Source organism: Choloepus didactylus, chromosome 10 (assembly GCF_015220235.1).
Source record: "Choloepus didactylus isolate mChoDid1 chromosome 10, mChoDid1.pri, whole genome shotgun sequence".
In the NCBI taxonomy this organism is placed as follows: Eukaryota; Metazoa; Chordata; class Mammalia; order Pilosa; family Megalonychidae; genus Choloepus; species Choloepus didactylus.
In genome coordinates this window covers 42,260,632-42,286,414 of record NC_051316.1, presented here as the reverse complement: position 1 = coordinate 42,286,414, position 25,783 = coordinate 42,260,632, and positions in this window count along the sequence as shown.

Genomic DNA, 25,783 nt, shown 5'->3' with positions numbered 1-25,783 from the left:
TATCAACTGGCCCTAAGATTGTTTCCTTAGGATATATTTCTGGAAGACAAGAGTTAACAATATTTGATATACATGAACATTTTTAATAATATTTATTGCTTTTTAATTACAAAAGTAACACAGGCTCAAAGCAAAACATTTGTAAAACACTGAAAATTTCAAGGAAGAACAAAAACTAAATTTCCCATTGTAGTAGATCTGGTGTTTTGCCCCTCTGGCATTCTCTTTTACCTTTATTCAGAGAAGATCACACTAATTTGGTAGTGGGGGTGACAACTTTTGCAGTACTTAGTGCACATATTTCAAATGGAGCTCAACTCTAAGCTTCAAGGGCAGAATTTTTTACCCAAATCTGACCAACCAACCAACACATGGTCCCTAAACCATAGCAATGGCCTCAGGGGCAGGCAAAAGGTGGTTCAAGCAGAGTGAATCCTGGAATTTACGGAGAAGGTGCCTAAAAGAGGGATTTTCTTTTTCTTTATCAATGGATTTGTTACTGAGAAGACAGAAACTTGGAGCTACTAAGAATTTCCACACATAACTTCAGAAAAATGTTCTCGCAACAAAAACAGAGTGGAATAATGGAGAGAAAGGAAGTCCCTCTAACTTTCTTTTAATCCCTGGATCAACCTTTGCCAGATGTATAATTTGTCTTTTCAATTTCATAGCGCAATTAAATATTATTTTTATTAAGTCCTTTTGAGTTGGCACATGCAGTCAAAAGAATTTTGACAAATGCATCCATTAACCCATAACCCAAAGAATAATCACTATTAATATGTTAGAGCCTATACATCCAGTTCATCTTTAAACATACATGAGTATATGCAACATACTATATATATCATATAACTTAGTTTCTCAGAAAGAAAGAAATCATAAATGTTTCAACATACAATTAAATATTAACCTTCTCCAGATTTTAATTAACAGTAGAGTAGTCCAAGATATGGATGTTCTACAGTTTACATGACCAACTCTCTGCTGTAAGATATTTACAACTTATAAATTTGCAGTATTATAAAACTGTGGTGAATACAGACATACATGTCCATCTCTTATTATTTCTTTTAGTGTAAATCCCTAGAAATAAAAAGGCTCATTCAAAATGTATGCATGTTTAAGATACATAATATTTTGAGTCTGATGACATCATGTTAAAATTTTAGTCTGTGCTGGAGATTTTTTATTTGAAATCTTTCTCTGATTTTAAAACTGCCAATCCTGTTTTTCTTACTCAATATTTTTGTCCATATTTTACTTTTAGCATTCATAAATTACTTCCAGTAACTCTCCTGTCATTAATAGGGTTGGATTTTATTTCTGAACCCAATTTGAATTTCTTAGTTTATTACTACAGGAAGAAAATTCATGTTTGTATTGTTATAATAAATGAACTGGGTTTCATTTTTGTCATCCTATTTTACTTGTTATTCTATTACATATTTAAAAAAAATTTTCAGCTTCCTTGTTTTTCTATCTTTTCTATATTTGTATCACAAACTATGCTTTCTTTTCCATTTTTAAACCAGTTATTTGGAAGTCATACATTCTGCTTTAAATTCTAGTAGTGGGACACACATCATACACCAGTCTGGAATGGGTCAAATGGCTGAGATCACAGCATAGAATGGTAAGTAAAGCTCCCTAAATTGAGGAGATGGTGCCCCTCCCCCACTGGCATGGCAGGCTGAGACAGAACACTACTGAAGTAGATAGGAGCAAGGAAAGGTAGCCCAACCAAGCCCCAATTGTAGTTTTAATTAAAAATTTTGGACTACTGAATACAAACTATGATATTCTGGAGCAAACAGAAAAGGAACCCAGAGGTCTTTCCTGGCAGACAGTAGATGGTGCTATGGAAAGAAAAAAACAAAAACAAACAAACAAACAAAAACAAAAAAACAAAAAACAGACTTTTGGAGGTGGCTGAGCTCAGAATACTGGAAAAGGGCTGTGTCCCAAGAAAAGGGGCACATAGAACCAGGTAACAACTCCAGTTCTTGACTGGTGAAACTGGGGGGCTGGGGATTGGCTCTGAAAAGGGGATTTCTTTCTTTTTTCCTTTTTTTCTCTCATTCTAAGTAGCTCATTAGAGAAAGCCTCAGGCATTTTCAGTTGTCAGCTCTGACCCAGGCAAGGGTGGAGTTAAGGTTGTCAGAAAGAAAAAGGAAGAAGTCAAGTGTATGAGATAATTCCCTAAAGAGCTTATCTTCCCTAAGGAAAGGGGGCAGGGCCTAGTTCAAATGACTACCCTTTCTCAGACAATTCAGACCTTAGAACCTGGGGGAAAAATAAAAACAGAAACAGCTTAAGCTTGGTTTCTGACACTCTCAGCCCCTGGCAGGGGAAGAGCCTGCTGAGAATTAAAGGCACTGCACCTCTTTATGCTGGTGGAGAACTGTGGGCTGACAAGTGCCACCTGCAGGACAGAAAAAGCACAGTGTCTAGAGGCCTCACTGGAAAGTGTGGCAATCTGCTGGGTCTCACCCTTAGAGAAACCCAATACTGAATACATCCTCCTCCTGAGACCTGGGCCAATCTGGTCTGGGAAAATCTGATTGGGATAATCAAGGAAATGACATTCCTAGACAACAAAAAATTGCTAGTCACACAATGAAAAACAAAGATATGGTTCAGTCAAAGGAAAAAAAAACTCACACTTCAAATGAGATACATGATTTGAAGCAACTAAAGATCTTCAATGAAATATACTAAGTCAATAAAAAAATCAAATCAACAAATTGAGGGAAGAGATGGCAAAAGAGATGAAGGAAATAAAGAAGACATTAGACAAATGTAAGGAAGAACTTGAAAGTCTGAAAAAACAAATAAAAGAACTTACGTGAATGAAAGGCAAAAAAGAAAGATGAAAAACACAGTGGAGACATACACAAAAAATTTGAAGAGGCAGAAGAAAGGATTACTTGAACTAGAGTACAGGACATCTGAAATCTTATATAAAACAATAGATAGGGAAAAGAATGGAAAGAAATATGAGCAGCATCTCAGGGAATTGAATGACAACATGAAGCAAAAAAATGTATGTGTCATGGGTGTCCAAGAAGGAGAAGAGAAAGGAAAAGGAGCAGAAAGAAAAATGGAGGAAATAATCACTAAAAATTTCCCATCTCTTATGAAAGAAAAAATTGCAGATTCAAGAAGTACAGCATATCTCAAAGAGAATAGACTTGAGTAGATCTACTCCAAAAGACTTAACAATCAGATTATCAAATGTCAAAAACAAAGAGAAAATTCTGAAAACAGCAAGAGAAAAGGGATCCATCAATACACAGGAAGCTCAGCAAGACAATGTGCAGAATTCTCAGTAGAAACTATAAAGGTGAGAAGGCAGTGGTATGATATATTTAAAATACTGAAAGAGAAAAACTGCCAAGCAAGAATCCTATATCCAGCAAAACTGTCCTTCAAAAATGAGGGGGAGTTTAAAATATTTTCAGACAAACAGACACTGAGAAAGTTTGTGAACAAGACACCTGCTCTACAAGAAATACTAATGGGAGCACTACAGGCAGATAGGGAAAGACAGGAGAGAGAGTTTGGAGAAGAGTGCATAAATGAAAACTATAAGTAAGAGTAGAGAGAGAGAAAAAAACAAAAATAAAATAAAATATGACATAAAACCCAAAAGACAGTAGACATTAAATTGAGGGTAATTAGCCAGAAACAAAAGAAGGGGTACTGTACAGTCTCACTAATATGAATTAACATTGATGTGTGAAATTTGAGAGTTGCAAACACAGGTTATCAGGATATAGAAAGAGGTTAAAGATCAGGCATTTGATGTTGAAGGAATACAGAATGTTCTACAGGATTGATTGTATAGATCTAGAAATGGATAGCATAATACTGTGTGATGGTAGCACAATATTGTAAGTACTCTGAACAAAGATGAGTGTGAGTACAGTTGAAAGAGGAAGCCTAGGGGCATATATGACACCAGAAGGAGAGATAGAAGACAAAGACTGGGATTGTATAACTTAGCAAAACCTAGAGCAGTCAATGATGGTGATTAACTGTACAAGTATAAGAATGTTTTTCAAAGAGGGAGAACAAATGAATGGCAACTTTGCAAGGTGTTGAAAATTTGATGGTATAGGGAGAAAATACAATCAATGTAAACTAGAGTTTGTAGGTAATAGTTACATTATAAGATGCTTCCATTAATTGTAACCAATGAAATATACCAAAGATAAATGTCTATAGAGAGGGATATAAGGAGTGGTATGGAATTCTTGGTGGTGTTGTTTGACCTTTTAATTTTATTTTACTTTTATTTCCTTCTGTATTTTATTTTTTACTCTTCTTTTTTTCCTTCTCTTCCTCTTTCTCTGTGGAAGAAATAGAAATATCCTCATATAGATTGTGGGGTTGAAGGCATAACTATGTGAGTATATGGAGAATCATTGATTGTTTACATAGGATGGATTTTATAGTGTGTGAATAAAATTGTTTAAAAAATAAACAGAGGGTTATGAATGCTGGAGAAAATATGGAGAGAACTCCACATTCTCTGAGAAATTAATCTGAGAGCATATGTTATCAGGGGAAGCCTTATGGGAAAGGATCCTAGCTTGTAAGGTCTTACAGCAGTCACATCTATTCATGATTTGTATTGGTATTTCTAAATTCTGTTTAGAAATTCTGAGCTGTGTGCATAACCTTGTCTGTCCCTGGAACTTTGGATATCTGTGTGACATCTGAAACTAAGAGCCAGAGTTCAGTATCTATGACAGTCAGTGTTACCCCAAACAGGTACTTTTAAAGAAGCTGAAAAAGAGATCAGACTTCAATTAGAGATATAAACAAAATGGACTTGTTTCAGACTGAGGTAAACCAGACTAAAGGGAAAAGGATGATACTGACTGTGTTTTAAAACTTCAACTTTTGAGTCAGGCCAAAGGAAAAGATGTTTATTTAGTGGAAAACCTAATTTTATGTAGCACATTATATAATTTAACTTGTATGGTCAGTTTATGCAAGCACCATAATTATACGGAACCTTGAATAGGAAGTGAGATCTGGTTGGATGTTACAGGTTAGCATAAAATACTAATATAGCCCAGAGTAATTTAGGCAGAGAATAAAAAGCATTTGCAAAGCCACCTTGAAGGATTGGGGAAAAATGCAGAAATATTAAACTTCCCCCCTGGGGAATTCCTGACAATCTCACAAGCATTGGAGACTACCATTGTAGTAGGCTGAGCCCGTGATCTTGGGGCTTGCACTTATGAAGATGTGCAAGCTAAGCCTACTTATAATAGTGCCTAATAGTCACCCCCAGAGAACCTCTTTTGTTGCTCAGATGTGGCCTCTCTCTCTAAGCCAACTCTGCTGACCCCACCCCCACCCCCCTATGTGGACATGACACCCAGGGGTGTAACTCTCACTGGTAATGTGGAACATGAATCCCAGGAATGAACCTAAACCCAGGCTTGTGGGGTTGAGAAAACTTTCTGGACCAAAATGGGGAAGAGAAATGAAACCTATAAAGTTTCACTTGCTGAGAGATTTCAAATGGAGTTGAGAGGTCAATCTGGAGGTTATTCTTATGCATTATGTAGATTTCCCTTTTTAGTTTTAATGTGTTAGAGTAGCTAGAAGGAAATATCAGAAACTGTTGAACTTCAATTCTCTATCTTTGATTCCTGAAGGTGATCATATAACTATATAGCTTATATTATGTGACCATGTGATTGTGAAAACCTTGTGGCCCACACTCCATTTATCCAGTGTATGGACAGATGAGTAGAAAAAAGGATGAGAAAAAATAAATGAATAATGGGGGGTGGAGAGTATGAGATGCTTTGGGCATTCTTTCTTCCTTTCATTTTTTCTTATTTTTATTTTTATTTTTAGGAGTAAAGAAAACGCTCAAAAAATTGATTGTGGTGATGACTGCACAACTAGATGATACTATGAACAACTGATTGTACACTTTGGATGATTTGTTTGGTATGTAAATATATCTAAGTAAAATAGCATTAAAAATAGTAGTTAAGACCAATAGGTTTAAAGAAAATCACTGTAGTCAATTTCCCTATTATCATTAGCATAAATGATTAAAAATATGTTTTTTCTAGATCTATAAGTCAGGCAAGTAAGCCATTTTTACTTACAATTTAACCACTATCTTGTAGTTTGTGTTGATATAATATTATAGTTTTACCTTCTTTTTTATTGCTGAATTATTATTTTCCTTTTATTTTTCTAAATTATTATTCTGACATTTTGTCAAAATAAGTTTGCAAAAATAGTTAAGTTATCTAAGATTATTCTATATCTAGATGGCTACTTTTATTCTTTCATATAGTCCCTCTTGTAGGTTTCATATAATTTTTTCATTGACATCTTTAATTGTATTCATTTTTCACTTGAGTTGAGTATGCCATTAAATTAATTATAGAGGTGATGTACTTTGCACAACTGAGAGTCACACATGACTCATTGACTTTCATTAGTAAAATATTTGGAATTTCAACCTTTGTTTCCCTCTAATTCTGGAAAAATTGCTTCATTGTCTTCTGCCAGATACAAATTTTGGTTTTTCTTTTTTCCTTTTTTATTCCATTTTTCCTCTGGATATTTTTAATTCACTCTTGAAATTCGTATATATCACCAATTTGTGTAATAATATTCATCAGTTATTCATCTCTTCTCTGTTCACTATAAATCTGTTTTATATGCAGTTAACCTGTATAACTTATGGAAAAATAAAACTTTCCATAAGTTAGACAAGTTTCTTCCATTGTAACTAACCATGGATTCATGTCCATTTGTTCCAGTGTCTTCTTCAGGAATAGCATTAGATACATGACTTCTTGTTGGAATTCATATTTTCTCTGACAGAGTTCCTGTGTCCTTCTTTTGTGTTTTGGAAGAGTTTCTTGCTTGTTCTCTACCTTTCTGATTTGGTTTTCTTCAATATCATTTCTTTATTTCTATTTCAAGTAATACCATCCTGATTCTACTATGGATTTACTTAAACCTCCCTGTTCTTCCTTTATTCTTTCTTATGTTCTCTTTTAGTTTTATTCTGTAATCCTAATTCAAATTTTATCTTATTCAAAGTATTATTTAACACAGAATTCAAAGGAGATTATGGAGTCTTTAAAACATGATTTATATGTAGTAAATACTATTGAAAAGTTTGTTCTTTCCCTATATTTTGAGTGCCACAAGCATTTACTTTTTTATTATATTTTCTTCATAGATTTCATCATTTTTATTCTAGTCATTCATCCTGAAGTAAGTTGAAGTATCTCTTGGGATTTGATTTGCACATAGATGACATGAATAGATCCTTTTGTAGGCCCCCTCACTGATCAACTGTGTGCTTCTAGAATTCCCATCTCAAATTTTTTCTGATGTCTAGATGATAAGGTTTCAGGTTACTTTTGAGTGATCCAGTAGCATAAAAGAGAAAAGGAACATGTAGATTACAGGCATTTTTAAATTTTATCCAAATTTAACAACCAATTTCAGCAACTAGTTTTCAGTCCTGACATCCATTCAAGTGGATATATCCAGATTCTTTCCTTATTCTTTTACTGATGAATTAGAAAAGCACATCTTATGCTAAGAATTGGAATCATAAGTCAAAGAAAATGTGCAAGACAGATGAAAGAAAGCAATCACGGACCTCATGTTTGTTGTAACTATATTTGCACTTAGGCTTACACCTGCAGCTACTTCTAAAAGTGATATCAAAGTAGAGAAATTAATATTTATACCAAGTTCCTCTTAGTTTTATAATTCTTTTTCATTTCACCTGTTTTTGAGGCAAGGAGATATGGAGCTTCTCCATGCACTTTGTCATCTTTCCACAGTGAGGGTGGGGTTGATTAGGTGAATACGTCATAAAAGAAATTTCATCCTTTGAAGATGACTCAAGTTGACTAGAATTAATTGTAGGACATGAAATACCACTGTAAAGCTACTGAGGAGAGAAAAGGAAACAATATAAACAAACAACTGAAGGAAAAATAATCCCAGAATTTTATAAGGGTGTTTGCCCACTCTGAGCACCAGTATTTGAAAGCAACAAGCAGCTTCACTGCATCTCTCTATAATAATTACAAGGAAAAGTTCTTTGTGAATACAACTAACAAAATTGTTGACAGTAAACCTATAAGCCAGCATTTATAACAATGCAATGATACATAATGAGGTACTCGAGAACATTTCAATTCTTACTAGTATCTGAACCAACCCTGTTTCATTAAAGTTAATTCAAATAAACCCACAGAGCACATACCCTGTCAAATAATCTTTAGCAGTAATTCCTCAGATCTCCCTCCGTTCAATTTCCATCAAGCTACTTGATTTTTGTTAACCCGTGTATTGCCCTCTTTCAAACAGTATGGAAAGTGCTAGCTGACTACTTTGCTCAAAGTTATAGGAATGTCTGTGCCATTGTAGAATCACTTCTTTAACTCTATTCTGAATCACTTACATGCTCTAGCCAAAAGATTTTCCCCATTACATTCTGCATGAGTGAGGGTTGTATTTGTCAAGACAATTAAGTTTGAATTGTTTACAGAGGAAAACAGATCCTTTTAAGATTATTACATCAATCCCCACTACCTGCACATGCAAAGATAACTGCACACATAAATTACTGGCAAATGTATGCTATGTACTGGCTAAATGTGATAACTTACTCCATTTAGTAAAGTGCTGACTTCTAAATCAGGGTGTTTTAAATATCTCTCTTTTCTAGAAATCACCCCATCTCTTCCTAGAACATTCCTGAATCTGATTGAACTAGAAATAGAACCTTCTTCCTGCTACCTGCATTCTCCCCTAATATGAAAAGTGGTTCCTGGAGATAGAATGGGTTTGGGGTGATGGCTCATATCTACCACTTACTAAGAAAAATAGATTTTAGAAAGTTACTTAATCTTGCTAGGCCACAATGTACTTACCTATAAAATGATAACAAAAAAGATAATAATATCTGCCTTATAAGATTTTTTGTGATGATTAATTGAGATGAAGTACATACCCAAGTCAAACACAATTTCAGAAAATTGTGCAAATTCTAGCAAACATTCTTTTTAAAATAAGTATCAATTTCCTGTCCTTTCATGTAGTTTCTAAGTTTGTGCTGTTTCTTTATTTGTTGTTTTGTCTTAATGACAATTTTCTCAAATGCTTTATGTTTTAAAACTTCTGCTGTAGTTTTCACAAGATGTAAACCAGAACTAAAAGTGGGATATGAATTAAAATCTATGCATACTTGCACTAATGAAGTATTATTTCCTGTATCCTTAGGTCACCTCCATCCGTTGTGAATCATGAATACTGCTGCCATAAACAACAGTGTGCAATGTCCACTCATGTCCCTGCTCTTAGTTCTTCCAAGTATATACCCAATGATGGGGTTGTAGGACCATATGGCAACCCCAAAGTTAGCTTCCTGTTGAAGCACCACGCTGCCCTCCAGCTGGGCTGTGCCATTCTACTTCACTACCAACAATAAATAGGTACATCCCTCTCCCCATATTTTCTCTAGTGTTTGAATCCCTCTATTTATTTTATAAACAGTTTTACTCACACCATAGAATCCATTCTAAGTCAACAATCAATGATTCCCAGAATAATCACATAATTATGCATTCACTACCACAATCTATATGAGGACATTTCCATTTCTTCAGCAAAGAAACAGGAAAAGGAGAAAAAAAGAATAAAAATAAAAATAAAATAAAATACAGTGACAAGGTCAGAAACAACAACACCAAGAATCCCATATCATTCCCTTATGTCACTCTCTTAAAGACATTTAGCTTTGGTATATTGCCTTTGTTACAATTAATGGATGCATCTTACAATGTTTCCATTAACTACAGACTCTAGTTTGCATTGATTGCATTTCTCCCCCATATCATCCAATTCATTTGTTCTCCTTCTTTGAAAAACATTCTTATATTTGTACAGTTAATCACCATCATTGACCACTCTAGGTTTCACTAAGTAATACAATCCCAGTCTTTAACTTCTATCATTCCTTCTGGTGTCATATATGCTCCTAGTTTTCCTCTTTCAACCATACTCACACTCATCTTTGTTCAGAATACTTACAATATTGTGCTACCATCACACACTATTATGCAATCAATTCCATTTCTGGATCTATACAATCAATTCTGTTGAAACTTCTGTACTCCTTCAGCATCAAATGCCCGATCTCTAAGCTGTTTCTATCTCCTGATAACCTGTGTTCGCAACTCTCAAATTTCACTCATCAATGTTTGTTCATATTAATGAGACCATACAGTATCCATTCTTTTATTTCTGGCTAAATTTCACTCAACATAATATCTGCTGTTTACCATTTTTTTTTTTTGGATTTTATATGTCATATCTTATTTTATTTTTGCTTTCCTTTCCTCTCTCTTTTTTTTTACCCTTACTGATAGTTTGATTTCTATATTCTTCTCCAAACTCTCTCTCCTATGTTTCCTGTCTGCCTGTAGTGTTCCCTTTATTATTTCTTGTAGAGCAGGTAACTTGCTCACAAACTCTCTCAGTGTCTGTTAGAAAATATTTTAAACTCTCCCTCAGTTTTGAAGGACAGTTTTGCTGGATATAGAATTCTTGGTTGGCAGTTTTTCTCTTTCAGTATCTTAAATATATCATACCACTGCCTTCTTGCCTCCATGGTTTCTACTGAGAAATATGAACATTGTCTTATCAAGCTTCCCTTGTATGTGATGGATCACTTTTCTCTTACTGCTTACAGAGTTCTCTCTTTGTCTGATTAGTGAGTGCCTTGGAGTAGGTCTACACAGGTCTATTCTGTTTGGGATAGTCTCTGTTGATTGGATCTTTAATTTCACGTCTTTCATAAGAGATGGGATTTTTTCAGTGATTATATCCTCCATTATTCTTTTTGCCCCTTTTCCTTTCTCTTCCCCTTCTGGGACACTCATGACATATACATTTGTGTGCTTCATGTTGTCATTCAATTCACTGAGACCCTGCTCATAATTTTCCATTCTTTTCCCTATCTGTTCTTTTGTGTGTAGGATTTCAAATGTCCTGCCGTCGAGTTTATTAATCCTTTCTTCTGCCTCTTCAAATCTGATGCTGTAAATCTCCATTGTGTTTTTCATCTCTTCTATTGTGCCTCTCATTCCCATATGTTCTGACAATTGTGTTTTCAAACTTTCGAGTTCTTCCTTATGTTCACCCAATATCTTCTTTATATCTTTCATCATTTTTGCCATATCTTCCCTCAACTTGTTGATTTGCTTTTTGTTTAAACAGCTTTAATTAGTTGTTTCAACTTCTGTATTTCATTTGAAATGTTAGTTTGTTCCTTTGACTTGGCCATATCTTTGTTTTTCATAGTGTGACTCGTAATTTTTTGTTGGTGTCTAGGCTTCTGGTGTCCTTGGTTAATTTATTCTAGAGGTTGTTTTCACTCTTTTACCTTACATTTTCTTGTTGGTTGGTTTTGTTCTCTGTATGTTCTTTGGTATTCAGTTCAACTTAGTCTATACCACTAACAGAGATTCTGTTTAACTGATCAGAAATTTTCAACTTTTGTTATTCTGATTCTTCCCCTGCCTATATGGAACTTTTTTTTTTTCTTCCCAAACAGATTCTCCCAGACCAGACAGGCCCAAGTCTCAGGAGGAGGATGTAATCAGTATAAAGTTTCCCTGAGAATGAGACCAGCATATTGTCAGATTTTTCCTGTGAGGCCTCTAGATTCTATGCTTTTCCTATCCAGCCTACCAGGTGGTGCTTGTCAGCCTGCAGCTCCCCAATGGCATAAACAAGTTTGGAATCTTTAAATTTCAGCAGACCCTGTCCCTGCCAGGAGTCTGGTTAAGGCATGCTTAACTGCCAGGGGTCTGGTTAAGGCATGCTTAAGCTGTTTCTGTTTTTTTGTTTGTTTGTTTTTTGTTTTTTTTTTTTTTCTTTTCTCCATACTCTGGGTTCTGAATTCTCTGAAGGAGGGCCACCTTTTGATCTGGGTCCTGCCTCCCTTTTCTTGGTGAAGATAAGCCCTTTAAAGAATTATCTCCATCATTTCACTCCTTACTTTGTCTCTCAGACCAATCTTAATTCCACCCTTGCCTGGGTCAGTGCTGACATTTGAAAATGCCCAAGGCTTTCTCTAATGAGTTACTTAGAATGGTTTAAAAAAAAGAGATAAGAAAAAGTATCCCTTTTTCAGAGACAGTTCCCAGCACCCCAGTTTCACCAGTCAAGAGCTGGAGTTGGTACCCAGGTTTATATGTTCCTTTTCTTGGGGCACAGCCATTTTCCAGAATTCTAAGCTCAGCTAATTCCAGAAGCCTGTGGTTTTATTTAGTTAGTTAGTTTTCCATCAGCCTTACCCTGTGTCTGCCCACAGAGATCTCAGGGTTCCTTTCCTGCTTGCTCTGGGTTTATCTGTGCTTGTATCTTATATTCTGTTGTCCAAATTTGTTAATTAAAACCAATTTGTTGAGCTACCTTCCCTTGCTCCCAGCAGAGACCACTTCTTTTTCCCACAGGAGAGTGCTCCATCTCAGCAATTTTTCCAGTCTATTTACTAGTAGATCCTTGTTGTTTACTAGCTGCTCTAGAGGACTAACTAAATTCCACACCTCCTTAGACTGCCATCTTGCCCCACATTTAATTTGCAAACTTTTAACATTAGCTCTAAAATCTTGACTGTTCAAGGGAAATTAGACCTCAGAAATCTATTACCTTCTAAATATCTGATTTGAAAAATTAAAATCAATAATTCATACCAGTACCACCTGTCATGTGCCAGAAACTATTTGAAGATTAACAAATTTAAACATCACAACAACTTTATGAAATATTCCAAAAAAGTCACAGATACATGCTCAGTGGCAGTCTCCCACCTTTGCCCACCTAATCTCCCCTGCAGATGTTTCAGTTCATTTCCATTCTGCAGCCTGTGGGAGATGTTCAGTCTAATGAAATGGCCAATCATATCTTAACCCAGAAACCTGAACAAGCAATACCATATGCTGTGCAACATGCGAGCTCTAAGTGTTAAGACCCCCTCCTTTTAGAGTATATAAATAATCAGCACTCAAACAGCACAGGTTCTTGCCTCTCTGAAACAATGTGAGGTATGTGAAACTACCATCTCCCACCCTGACCTAAGCAGTCGGCCTCTCCAGGAGACCAGCATGTTGAGATCTCTTTCTCTACTCTTTTGGACCCTTTGTGTTGTGTAAATAATAAAGCAGTCATTTGCTGAAAGTTTCTGTTGTGCCTGAACTTGTGTTCCTATGACATACCACATTGCAACTCCCTCCATGAAGCCCTATTATTATCCCAATTTTTTTAGATGATAACATTGAGGTACAAAAAACATAAGTAACTTGCTCAAAGTTACAAAGTAAGTGATAGAGTTAGGACACCAACACCACATCTCTCTCATCTAAGCATAAACCCAAATTTCTGTAGAGAAAGTTTGCCTTACAATGATAAGATATCAAATTTTCTGTTTAGGAAATGAGAACTTTGACTCTTTACTAATTAAGGCATTTCGGGAAGGACTAGAAAGCAAACTATATCCTTGGGTGAAAGCACGAATGCAAATAGTCAATTTTGTTCATCAGTAGTTGTTTAAAATCTCACTGTAGCCATTGAAAGATGGTAAATCACAAGGTTGGTGTGTGTATACTGTGTCTAGATGGAATACATCAAGAATTTTCCTTGATTAAATAAATAAATGGAGTAATTGAACCCAAAGCTCATGTGAAAGCTATGTTCCTAGCAATTATACCTCCTTAGAAAGATAAGTTTATTTGTCAATGTATACCTGCTACAGAGTTCAAATAAATCTTTCTAAGTGAAGCATCTGATTTGAAGTCCATGACTATCTGGAAAACATGACCATTCAACCCAGTCTAAGATTTACACCTTAGCTCAAAACATGCTCAAGTGTAATACGCAGACTCAAGTCCTTGCTGCCAAAGTGTTGCTCTTTAATTGGACATTAAATTCAATTATTGGGAAGAGGGGGAGCAATATCACCATTAGGAAAATTGCTGCTGATATTATGTTCTGTCACATCAATATGAACTGAGGATTAATTTCTCATATTTTATTGTTAAAATACTTTAATTCCTTTTAAGTGTACATTTCAACTTGTGAATTGTTGATGAGAACTCAGCTTAGTAGCTCTATCTGCATATGAAAGTAACAATTATTGTGACACCTACCTGTCAGCAGGTACTTGGCCCCCTTGAAGATTTTCATCTATCAAAGAGTCTTTAATATTGGGATCAAACTGAAGAATTAAGAGAATATAAAATTGATAAATAATATGCTTAATGCTTATTTAAAACCTCTCCATTTTCTTATTTTCTCATTAACAAAATAAAGAAAAGAAAGAGGAGATTATTTTTACTTTCTGGAATGAATCAAGAAGGCATTCAACTTTGTCGAGCCTAAATTTATGAATAACTGTTCAATTTTCCCATATGTGACATAATTAAATACTCTCTGAGACTCTTGTATTCCTCTCATCCTATTTTAAGAAAGAGGAATCTCTAGCAAAACAGTACTCTGTGTTCAAACAGGGTTTATGATGGGTGAATAGGCTGAACAAAATAAGAATGAACCCTAATTCCAATTAATATCTATCTTTTTGTACAACCCTCCATCTGTGAATTCTTCAAGTTACCGGGTTGTAGAGAAAAGCCAAGGTAGCCTAAAAGTTCACAGAGGATTTACCTAAAGTTTATTCAAAAGACTTTATCCCAAGACAAACAGAGTGCCTAACCAGCTTCTCTGGGATTATAATGTCTTCTTTCTTCTATGAGAGACCTTCTTAATGGACATACATTTGTGAATCTAAAGCTCTGGAAGGGGATATCTGTCCCTCTGTTTCTTTCACTTCTGTCCAACCCAACTATGGGGAGATATTCACTCTTAGGCTCTGATCCCTCTGATGTTCTCCAGATTTCTCCACTAAGGAGATTATATACAGGGCCATCAGGTTTTTGTGCAAATAGACATTCTGATAATAAAGTATGCATAAAAGTTTAATATTTCAGCAAACTTTTATTGTTGTGCAAAAGTGATAAAAACAGTAGATACTGGAGATGAACATAGGCAATTATGATCACTAATTAGCTGTGTAAACATAGGCAAATTACCTAACAAAGTGAGCATCTGAATCTTCATCTGTAGAATGAAAAGAATGCAAACTTGTTGTCAGAGGTAAAGGATATTGCACATGGGAAGTGAGTATCTTGAACAAAATACACGCTTTTCAAACAGCAACTTAAGAACAAAAGAGGAAGAATTACTACCAGAAAAAAACTGAATAAGCTTTAGTCAAAGAAACTGGTTTCTTTTTCTACTTTTGCCACCAGCCATGCAAACTCAGTAAAATATCTAATGTCTCCGAGGTTTAGATTTAAAATGGCTTTAACAATACCTATGTCACAAAATTACTGTGACACTTAAATGGGATAAAGACAGGAAAATTACCTAGTACAGTTCCCTAGCACAAAGTAGGTCCATAAACACATATTATTATTAATTGACTATTTATTAGGTTGTTATTTACAATAGAAAATGATGGGTGATAGACCAAGAAAACAAAGATGAATAGGTTGTAAGGGTGAAAACAGAGATTCTGCCGTGGGATGGTTGAGGGAGAATCTCTCTCTGCTTGGGGAAATATGATAATGTTGACAGTGAGTTTGAGATTGAGTTTAACAGGGTAACGTATTGAGCCCACAGAGAAAAGCGGACTCTCAATATAGGTCAGTGAAAACCACCGCTCCCCAATTTTACTGATATTGAAAGCAGACAAGGTATGGGAGATCTATTTCAATTTAATAAATGTTTATTCTCTGTGAATTCGGTCACTATGCTAGTTGCTGTGAATGTAAGGATGAATTTGACCACTTCTCCTAAAATGTGCTCGAGTGCTTGGGTAGAGGTATGCATCAGTATCCCAGAACACCAATTAGAGAGTTATTAATTCTGTCAAAATTGGGTGTGGAGGGTGAACATGACAGAGAACATAGAATTTGGGGATTAGATGAATGCATAGTCATTCACAAGTAGGATGAGGAAAGAAAGGTGTCTTTGGTAAAGACAAAAAGTTGGAAACTGAATTACTGGAGATTTCATGGTGAGTGCATGGAACAGTTCAGAATGAATTCAGAAAGTAAACTAGGACTATGAGCTCAGATGTTTTCTGGAACCACACAGGAATCTTGAATGAATGAAGCAGACCCTTAAGTCTGTGGCGAAAGAGAGGCACATGACCCCCACAAGGAAGAAGCAGGTACTCAGCTCCAGCACACTGAAGTGCACACCAAGTGCAGGGTCATCTTCCAATTTTTCAAGAGAAACTGGGTTTTAGATTTTTTAATGTAGAATTCTCCAATATGTAATTGTTGGCAACCATTTGAACGTCCTTCCCTTGGATGAAATTTGAAACTTCTGATGCACAGTGTTGATGGGGATTGAAATAAATGAATTGGGACAGGGAAAATGGGTTCCATTTGGTAAGAGATTTGATTCATATAACCCGCTATGAATTTTTATTCTATTCATGCATAGGAATGCCACAATTATAAGTGCATTTCCAAAAGATAATTATGAAGGTGGTAAGTCAGAAAAGGAGCATTTAGAAGGCAGAGGACTCAGATAATATGTCATTTGATTCTTAAATAATTATTAACTATTGGCTAATTGTCGCAGATGGGTGCAGGTAATTCAATAATGAATACTAGAGTCAAGGCCTTGATTATCTCTTGCACATGGCAATAAAGCATTAGGATGACTGTAAATACTTTTCAAACTTTTCCATCAGAATACCCTCAATGGCAAAGGGAATGCATACCCTCAAAGGGATTGCTGTGAGTGATAAATGGAATAGTAGGCAAAATGCCTGTCCTATAGCAGGTGCTTTTAATGTCCTAAGTAGTAGGTGCTTTTAATGACTCTAAGTCATGAAATATGGATACTAGGAACCTGAACCACTTTTCCCCTTATTATTAAATTCCACCCCTTGTGTGTCTATCCTTGGCTCTCCAGTTCTGTAACTAGGAACTTCTACTCCTGCCCCTTCTATATTTGTCTATAGATCTGAATTTTCTCTGTGACTTGCAGCCCGCCTCACTTGATTCTCAGATCAATACATTTCTTTGCTCTCATTGTCATGTTCAGCTGCTGCTAACATGCAGCCCTCACCAATTCAATTTGCCCCACTCCTGGAGAGAAGGGACTGAGAAACTTTCCTATTTGTAACTATTTTTACTTTGCAAATTATTAAAAATTCTATTCCAATACAAAACTATTTTAAATTACACAATAAATTGTCTGATGTTTTAGCAGTCAGGGTGCCTTGGGTAAGGCATGACACCTCCACTCAGAGGAAGCCAAGGTTTCATACAAACAAATCATAATCAAGCTTATAGTAAATTCTTTGTCAATTATGGGACATTTTAAGATTGAACTATTTGCAGAAGTAACACATTTAAAAATTTTAAAAGGTACCAAAGAATGTAAGGTAAAAAGTACCCCCCCTACTCCTGTAACCCAATACCTATCCCTCTCCAATGGTAGGGGGACAGAAGTGTTCCCAGCTCTTCCTCTGCCCTTTTAGAATATTTTATGCATACATGGAGCAAACACTTACATAAACTACTTTGCTTGCATATCTACACAAAAATAGTGTAAACTTGGTTCACCATCTTGCCTTTATTCACATAATAATGTATCTAGAAGAGTGTCTGCACTTTTTTTTTACAGCTGTATAATGTTCTATCTTATGCATGCATCCTAAGTATAGCACTTAAGTTATGTTTGGATACTGTTATGTACAGACAGTTGTAAAAAATATTTGAAAGTTTTACCAACAGTCCTTTTTAACTCCTAAAGCTGACTGATGTTATTTGAGATGATAGCTCTAGAAAGAGAAAAAACTCCTTTTTCTTCTCTTGAACACTACCTTTTAGCTGGGCAAGCATTTCTGCAGATTTTGTGTAATTGTTGCTTGGAGAAAAATCAGGTTATTGTCAAATTCCAATAAACTAAAAAATTTAATACTTTACAATAGCAGCAGATTTGTCTTTGCTTAATTGAAATGCTTTTGTTTTCCTCCAGAAATTATGAAAGAGACTTTTCTCTTTATAATACTAGGCATAAATGACTTGAAAATATAAAAGTATTGAATTTTAATTACATCTGAATTTTGGGGGGGATCAAAATCTTCAAGTATGTCTGCTCAATACATGACTTATTTTCACTTATGTAGCTACTTAAGGTTTGCATTAATCTGTGCCTCTTCTTAAAAGGCTGCTATGTAAGTGACTAAAATCAGTCTCTCACATATGTAAAATGTAACTAGAGATTTTTACATGCATTATTTAAAATAATTTAAAAATATATGCATTTTTTCTACTCTTGGGCATTGTTTTTCAAGGTTAAAATTAAGCTGAATATATTAAGGCTTACTGAATTCCCCAAACCTACAATCTCCAAGTTGTTTTAATACTGCTAAATATAATACCCATTTTATAGCTCCTAATTTTGTGGGTCTCACAACAGGATAGTTTTTTTCATTAATTCTTTGCCTGCAGCTTATCTTCAACCATAATTCTGTTTTGCTTAACTATATTTAAAAGAGTCCCTTCAGCATTAGGGTAAACTTCATGCAAGCCAAGTAACTTTCAGTGTGGATTACTTTCAAAAATGAAAGGAAAAAAAAGGTTTAAATGGCTCTTAATGTTGACATTTAAATACTTTTAATTAGGAAGTATTTGAATAAATAAAAGTTTATTTCTTCCCCACCAGTTTTTTACAAGTAGATGTTTGTCATATCTATATCAAAATGATGAAATGATGTGTATGGGAGGGGTTGTGGGGGGAGCGCCAATCTCATTTAGTTGAGCCATTATACTAGAGGTCATCATTACAGACATGTCAATGTATTTATCCTAGATGATTTAGAAGAGAAACTAGCCTAATTTTTCTTACCATCAATAACTCTTACCACCCCACACTCAATAAACAAACATACGAGTACACATATGCACACAAAAACACATGCATACACACAACCCACTGTCCCTAAATGAAGTTGTAATGGTCAAATAAGTGCAAGTAGAGGGGAGGAGACACATCTGAGAGGCAAAGTTAGAAGTGGTCAATGAATTATGTTTAAAAATAGGCAAAATTGATAGTCCATTTTTTTGTCTCATAAGCATTCTCTTCCTGCATGTCTATGGAAAAAATTGATATGAAAAGACAAATCTAGATCACTTGTGTAGTAGCCTAAATAACATTGAGATTCAACAAAAACTAACAAACACAGAAGTGAAAAGACTGATTAATGCTGCATTTACAAGGGAAGAACTGCATGGACTGTTTGTTTTCCCCAGAAGAAACAAATTATAAGATTCTTTCACTTGGTTTCCCAACATAGCCCTAAATCTGGCAAGTCTGAACAGGTAGCTTGGTACAGAGAAGGCTAAGACTTGAACACGGGATTTCAGCATTAATTTAGCTCTCAAAGCCAGCTAAGTCCATTAACCATTTTAGGACTCAGTTTGCTCACCAGTAAGAGTTGGAACAGAGTAATGGTTTTCTAACTGGTCCAAGAGTTCTACTGAGCTCTACTGAGCAGCCAGGATCTGTATTTCCCACCTTCACAGCAACTAACTTATCAAGCTTTTTAAAAAATCTCTTCAGCATATTTGTTTTCAAAGTAGGATTTCACCTAAATGAAGAATCTCATCTACTGAGTTTGAAAAATCATTAGACTAGATGAATTTGATCCCTCTCTCCTTACCTAAATGTTCTGTAGTCTTCTGATCAGGCAATCTCAAAGGAAAGTTTGGATTTACAAGTTGGCAAAAGTCAAAAGCAACTACTGAGTGAGGCTGAGATTTTAAAGATTGGGAACGTTAGCCCAATTCTTGACATAATTTTATATGTAACATACTTTGTTATCCTAATAGTTTTATAAAGAATGAATTTTTGTAAAGTGCAAAATCAAATCCCTCTTTAAAATCCTTTCTGAGCCTACTGGTTACTCTTATAAAATTTATCCCCACGACTTGACAAAAAGACATTTCATGACCTGGCCCTGAGACCTGCCTCTCTAACCTTATTACCCATTACACCCCCCATTGGCTCCACTCTGACCTCCACAAAATACTGTCCTTGCACTTCCTGGAACACACTAGGATTTTAACTCACCTTCGCATCTGTACATGTGCATACAGGCTTCTTCCTAACAGTCTCCCTCCCTGATTCCTCCTTTTTTTAAATAAGAAAAATTTTACCCTGACTCAGTTATGATTTTGTTGCTTTCAGCAATCATCCATTGACCATTTTCTCCCAGACAGATGCCCCTTAAAGTGGTCGTCATAAAACCCTGAGCTCACCTCTGGCAGATTACTTTTCCTTCTCAGTAGTGATTTTTAAAAAACTTTCTTTCTCTGTCACTATGCTGGCAGGACCTCTGCAAGAGACACTGTGGATATTATCTCTCCCAGTGCTTTATACAGAATATAGTAAGTGATGAATAAATATTCCCAGAATAAATGAATAAAGAAAGTTAAGAATTACATATTCTGAAGCTGTTAAGATCAGCTGACCAAAAATATAAATGCTTCATGGGCATTTGTCATTCACATCCCACATTAATGACAATAATTTTCTTCTGCGACATAACATGTACCTATCAATTCTAAGATACAGATTGTGCCGGTTTGAATGTTATGTCCCCCAGGAAAAGCCATATTCTTTGATGCAGTCTTGTGGGGCAGATGTTTTGGTGCTGATTAGATTTGCATGGGAATGGGCCCCACCCAACTGTAGGTGATAACTCTGATGAGATATTTCCATGGAGGCATGGCCCCACCCATTCAAGGTGGGCCTTGATCAGTGGAACATATAAATGAGCTGACAGGCAGAGAGAACTCAGTGCAGCTGTGAGTGATGTTTTGAAGAGGAGCTACAGCCAAGAGGGACACTTTGAAGAAAGCACAGGAGCTGCAGATGAGAGAAAGTTTGAAGACGGCCGTTGAAAGCAGAAGCTTGCTCTGGAGAAGCTGAGAGAGGACAAATATCCCAAGTGCAACTAAGAGTGACATTTTTGAGGAACTGCAGCCTAGAGAAGAATGTCCTAGGAGAAAGCCATTTTGAAACCAGTACTTTGGAGTAGAGGCCAGCCACATGCTTTCCCAGCTAACAGAGGTTTTCCAGACATCATTGGCCATCCTCCAGTGAAGGTACCCAATTGTTGATGTGTTACCTTGGACACTTTATGGCCTTAAGACTGTAACGCATAACCAAATAAACCCCCTTTTATAAAAGCCAATCCATCTCTGGTGTTTTGCATTGCGGCAGCATTAGCAAACTAGAACACAAATGTTTATCACATTTACTATTTCTAATATCTGGATGCAGTGTACCATTAATAGTGTTGTTTGTTATTGTCTGCCCTTGAGTGAAATTTAAAAATGACCACATTAAAACATGCAGAATAGGTGTTAGTGGCTTGGAAGAAAATCACAGGGACAATCGTAGAGCATTATTTTAACCCATAGAAGCTAGATGGTTGTGGGGAGGAACTGGGGGTGAGTGAATCAGAAGAGTTTGTCATTATTGCTGAAGTTAGAATCAGAAGTAGCCTAGCTCCAAATAATTGCAAAGCTGGCTTAAAGGCATTTAGTTCTTGAAATACTTCAAGAAATTTTACATCATACACAATGTCCTTGATGGGACAGAAGACAATATGATGTAGCAAAATGTGTACAGCAATAATTCTGCATTGAAAGGGATTCTGAATGTAAATTTAAGAAATGCCTTAACCAATTTATTTTTCTTGCCTTTTTATATGCCCAGGATAAACATTTATATCTAATTAAGTGTAAAAAGGGTTCCTTCGATAAATATAAAGTAAAAACCCTAAGTTATAAAAAAGTATTATATCAAAGTCTAATTAACATAGTTCTTTCTTTGTCAGTGGTATGTGAAATAATGAAAGGTATTCCAGTGAGTGATATCTTAGATTTAATTTTGTGGAGTCACATTTGGGAGGAGGCAATAAGTCAGGATCTAAATTTTGGGCACATTTTGATGTTAAAGCGACTTAGAAGATACTTACATCCCCTCAGTTTCTTATACTTAAATTACCAGTGAGACTGGGTGGCTCACACATTTTTTGCCATTCAAAAGAGATTGAAATGAGAATAAGTTATAGTTTTCACCAAAATATGAAGCTGTGTTGTAGGAATAAATACATCAGCATGCAGAGTTTGCCAGACGCTAGCATGGGATAGAAAAGTTGCATTTTAGTTTATTTGTATTTTCAACCAATATACCAATTCACAAATAGATTCACTTTACTTATCCAATTCTGCTTTCATTTCCTCACCACCAATTGACAAAAGTCCATTTTCTGTAGACTTTTCTTTTAATGTTGTTGTTCAAATACAGGCTTTCTTCACTGGCAGTGAATGACGAGGACAGAAACCATAGTGTGTTTCTTTTAAGCATATGCCTTATGTAATCTAGCACATCATATTTTGAAGGGAGATGTATTAACTGGATGATTCATGACATGCTTTCTTAAACTGAAAAAAGGAAATAGCTTTCTCTCAGTTATAAATTGCTCAGAATGAAATTTTAAAGGAAAAATAAATACAAATAAAACTTAGAAAATAAGTTTTAAAAATGCTTTTTAAAGTGGCAGCAAATCCATACTGTCTTGAACTTTTCATCTTCAGACCTAAGTGATTAATAATTCAAAGTCCACATTGGCGTAAATTTTGCTGAGAGATTTCTAAATAAGGATATTACATATTAAGATATTAAAATCTCCCTAACTTAATACATTTTATTAACAGAAGTTATCATAAATAAAACAACCACTAGACTATCTAAAATTCATCATCAAGACTGCAGAATGTCTCAGGGATGTGTGTGTATATGTGTGTGTGTATGACTTTAAAGGAGGAAAGCTATTCTATCTTCAATGGAAGCCTAATTATCTAGACCTTATTCCTTATTAAGGTCACTGTTGAACCAATTTTGCAGTGGCAGAGCTGCCTTTTTTTTTCACTATAGACTCTCAATGTTTTTTCCACTACCCACCACTCCCTCTTATCTACCCACTAATCCTTGACATCATATTTAAATTTCAGGAGTAGAAAGGGTTTGTTTAATTTAAAGTTTAAGATCTATATTTTTCTACTTTCTACTGCATTTCACATCCTGTGTTTCATATTCTCTGCTTGTTTGTATTGCTGAAATTTCAACTGACTTAATTAACTTTTGATTTTTGCTTATATTGTGGAATACCCTTTTATTTCTAGAAAAGATTACTTAGATTGATTTGGTTATTATAGGAAAGACAAAATTTTCCTAATGCTTCTTTTTAAAAAATGTGTGCATATGTATATACAATGTATGAAATATTTCAAAACTGATTTAAAGATCTTTTCTGAATGATAAAGAAAACAATAAATCAAAGTTGCTTAAAACCTGATTTCTGAGTTTCACCCTACAAAATCCATTCTTTAGGAATAAACCTCTTTATTGAAGATGTATAACATGAGCCAAAACTTACTTAGCATTTACTATGTGCCAAACACTATTCTAAGTTCTTTAAATATTAAATTATTTAATGCTGACAGCAAGCTTATATTTTAACCAAGGAAACTGAGATACTGAGAAGCACACAGGTGAAGAGTATTAACTCTAGTGTTACAGTTTGCTAATGCTGCCACTATGCAGAATCCTAGAAATGGATAGGCTTTTATAAAGGGGGTTTATTTGGTTACAAAGTTACAATCTGAAGGCCATGAAAATGTCCAAATGAAGGCATCAACACAAGTATACCTTCACTGAAGGAAGGCCAATGGCATCCGGAAAACCTCTGTTAGCTGGGAAGGCACGTGGCTGGCATCTGCTGATCCCAGGTTGTGTTCCAGCTCCACTCTCAGCTCCTGTGTGTTTTTCGAAGTGTCTCTTTTGGCTGCAGCAGGATTGAGCTCCTTCTGTCTGAGCCTTTATAGGGCAAACTAATCAAGACCCATGCTGAATGGGCAGGGCCACACCTCCTTGGAAATAATCTAATCAAAGGTACTACCCACAGTTGGTAGCCCAATCCAAAGACTCCAATCTAATCAACACTAATACGTCTGCCCCCACAAGACTGTATTAGAGAACATGGTATTTTGGGGGACACATGTCCAAATGGCACATGTAGAATTTGAACACAGTAAATCTGACATAGAGCACTTGTTCTTATTCACTATCCGTACAGCTTTAGCTATTCTAGACTAGCCTATACTGAATCTCAACCTGCTGTGTGGGCTTCATTCAATTACCAAACATCCCTAGGTCCAGGTTTTCATATCTGTAAAATTAGGAAGTTAAAACTAGGTATTCCCTAAGGTCCCATCCAACTTCCAGGTCTAGAACCATGTGCTTGAGAAGCTGAGCAGCAGAACCAACAGAAACTTGAGTGCTCAGTAGCTCTGGAAAGGAGCCATGTAAGGCAATGTCACACCTGTGGAAAGGTACATTTGGCCACCCCCATAGGTTTTCCACATATGCTTTAACCAATTTAATAATTATATACTGAATACATTCTAAAGGCCTGGGCAGGAATAGATACCGATGATACTAAGAGGAATATTATAGAGTTGTCCTTGAAAAATTTTCATTGCATTGAATGGCAAGTAAGTAACAAAGAATATGAAATGTTTCACCCCTGGCATAAGCACTGGCAGCAATGGGAGTACTTAGGTGTGGTCATGTAAATGCTTGGGAGTCAATGAATTTGATTTATTTTCCTTGCCTTTACTTCAGGGTTCATGTCTGGCTTGTATGACCATGTCCTTGCCTTGCTCTTGATCTCTAAACCATTATGACTTAAAACAGTGATCATGCATTTGAATAAACTAAGCTATATCCAACATAACAATCTGGGATTTTACTTCATAGTTGTTCCAGTTTGCTAATGCTGCCATTATGCAAAATACCAGAAATGGATTGACTTTTATAAAGGGGTTTATTTGGTTACAAAGTTATAGTCCTAAGGCCATAAAAGTGTTCAAACAAAGGCATCAACAATAGGGTACTGTCACTGAAGAATACCAGTGGCGTCCAGAAAACCTCTGTCATCTGGGAAGGCACAGGCACATGGCTGGCATCTGCTCTGGGGTTCTCATTTCAAAATGACTTTCTCCCAATATGTTTCCCTTTAGGCATCTGGGGGTGTTCTCTTAGTTTCTCCCAGGCAAACTCTGGACTAGCAAAAGTCTACTTTCAATGGCCATATCCAAAATGTCTCTCTCAGCTGCAGCACTGAGCTCCTTCTGTCTTATGACTTCTTATAGAATTCCAGTGATTAAATTAAGACCCACACTGAATGGGCAGGTAACACCTCCATGGAAATAATCTAATCAACGGTATTACCCACAGTTGGGTGGGTCACATCTCCATGGAAACATCCAATCAAGAGGTCATACCCTAATCAAAAAGATTAATAAATCTGCCCCCAAAGATTGTATCAAAGAATATGGGTTTTTCTGGAGTCATAATATATACAAACCAGCACATTCCACCCCCTGGACCACAAAACAACATATTTTTTCCAAATACAAAATACATTCATCCCATCACCATATAACAAAAGCTTAAATCCTTTCAGCAACAATAGTAAGTGCAAAGATTCCATCAAAATCAGTCACAGGTGTGGTCTTGTCCTAAAGCAAAATTCTCCACT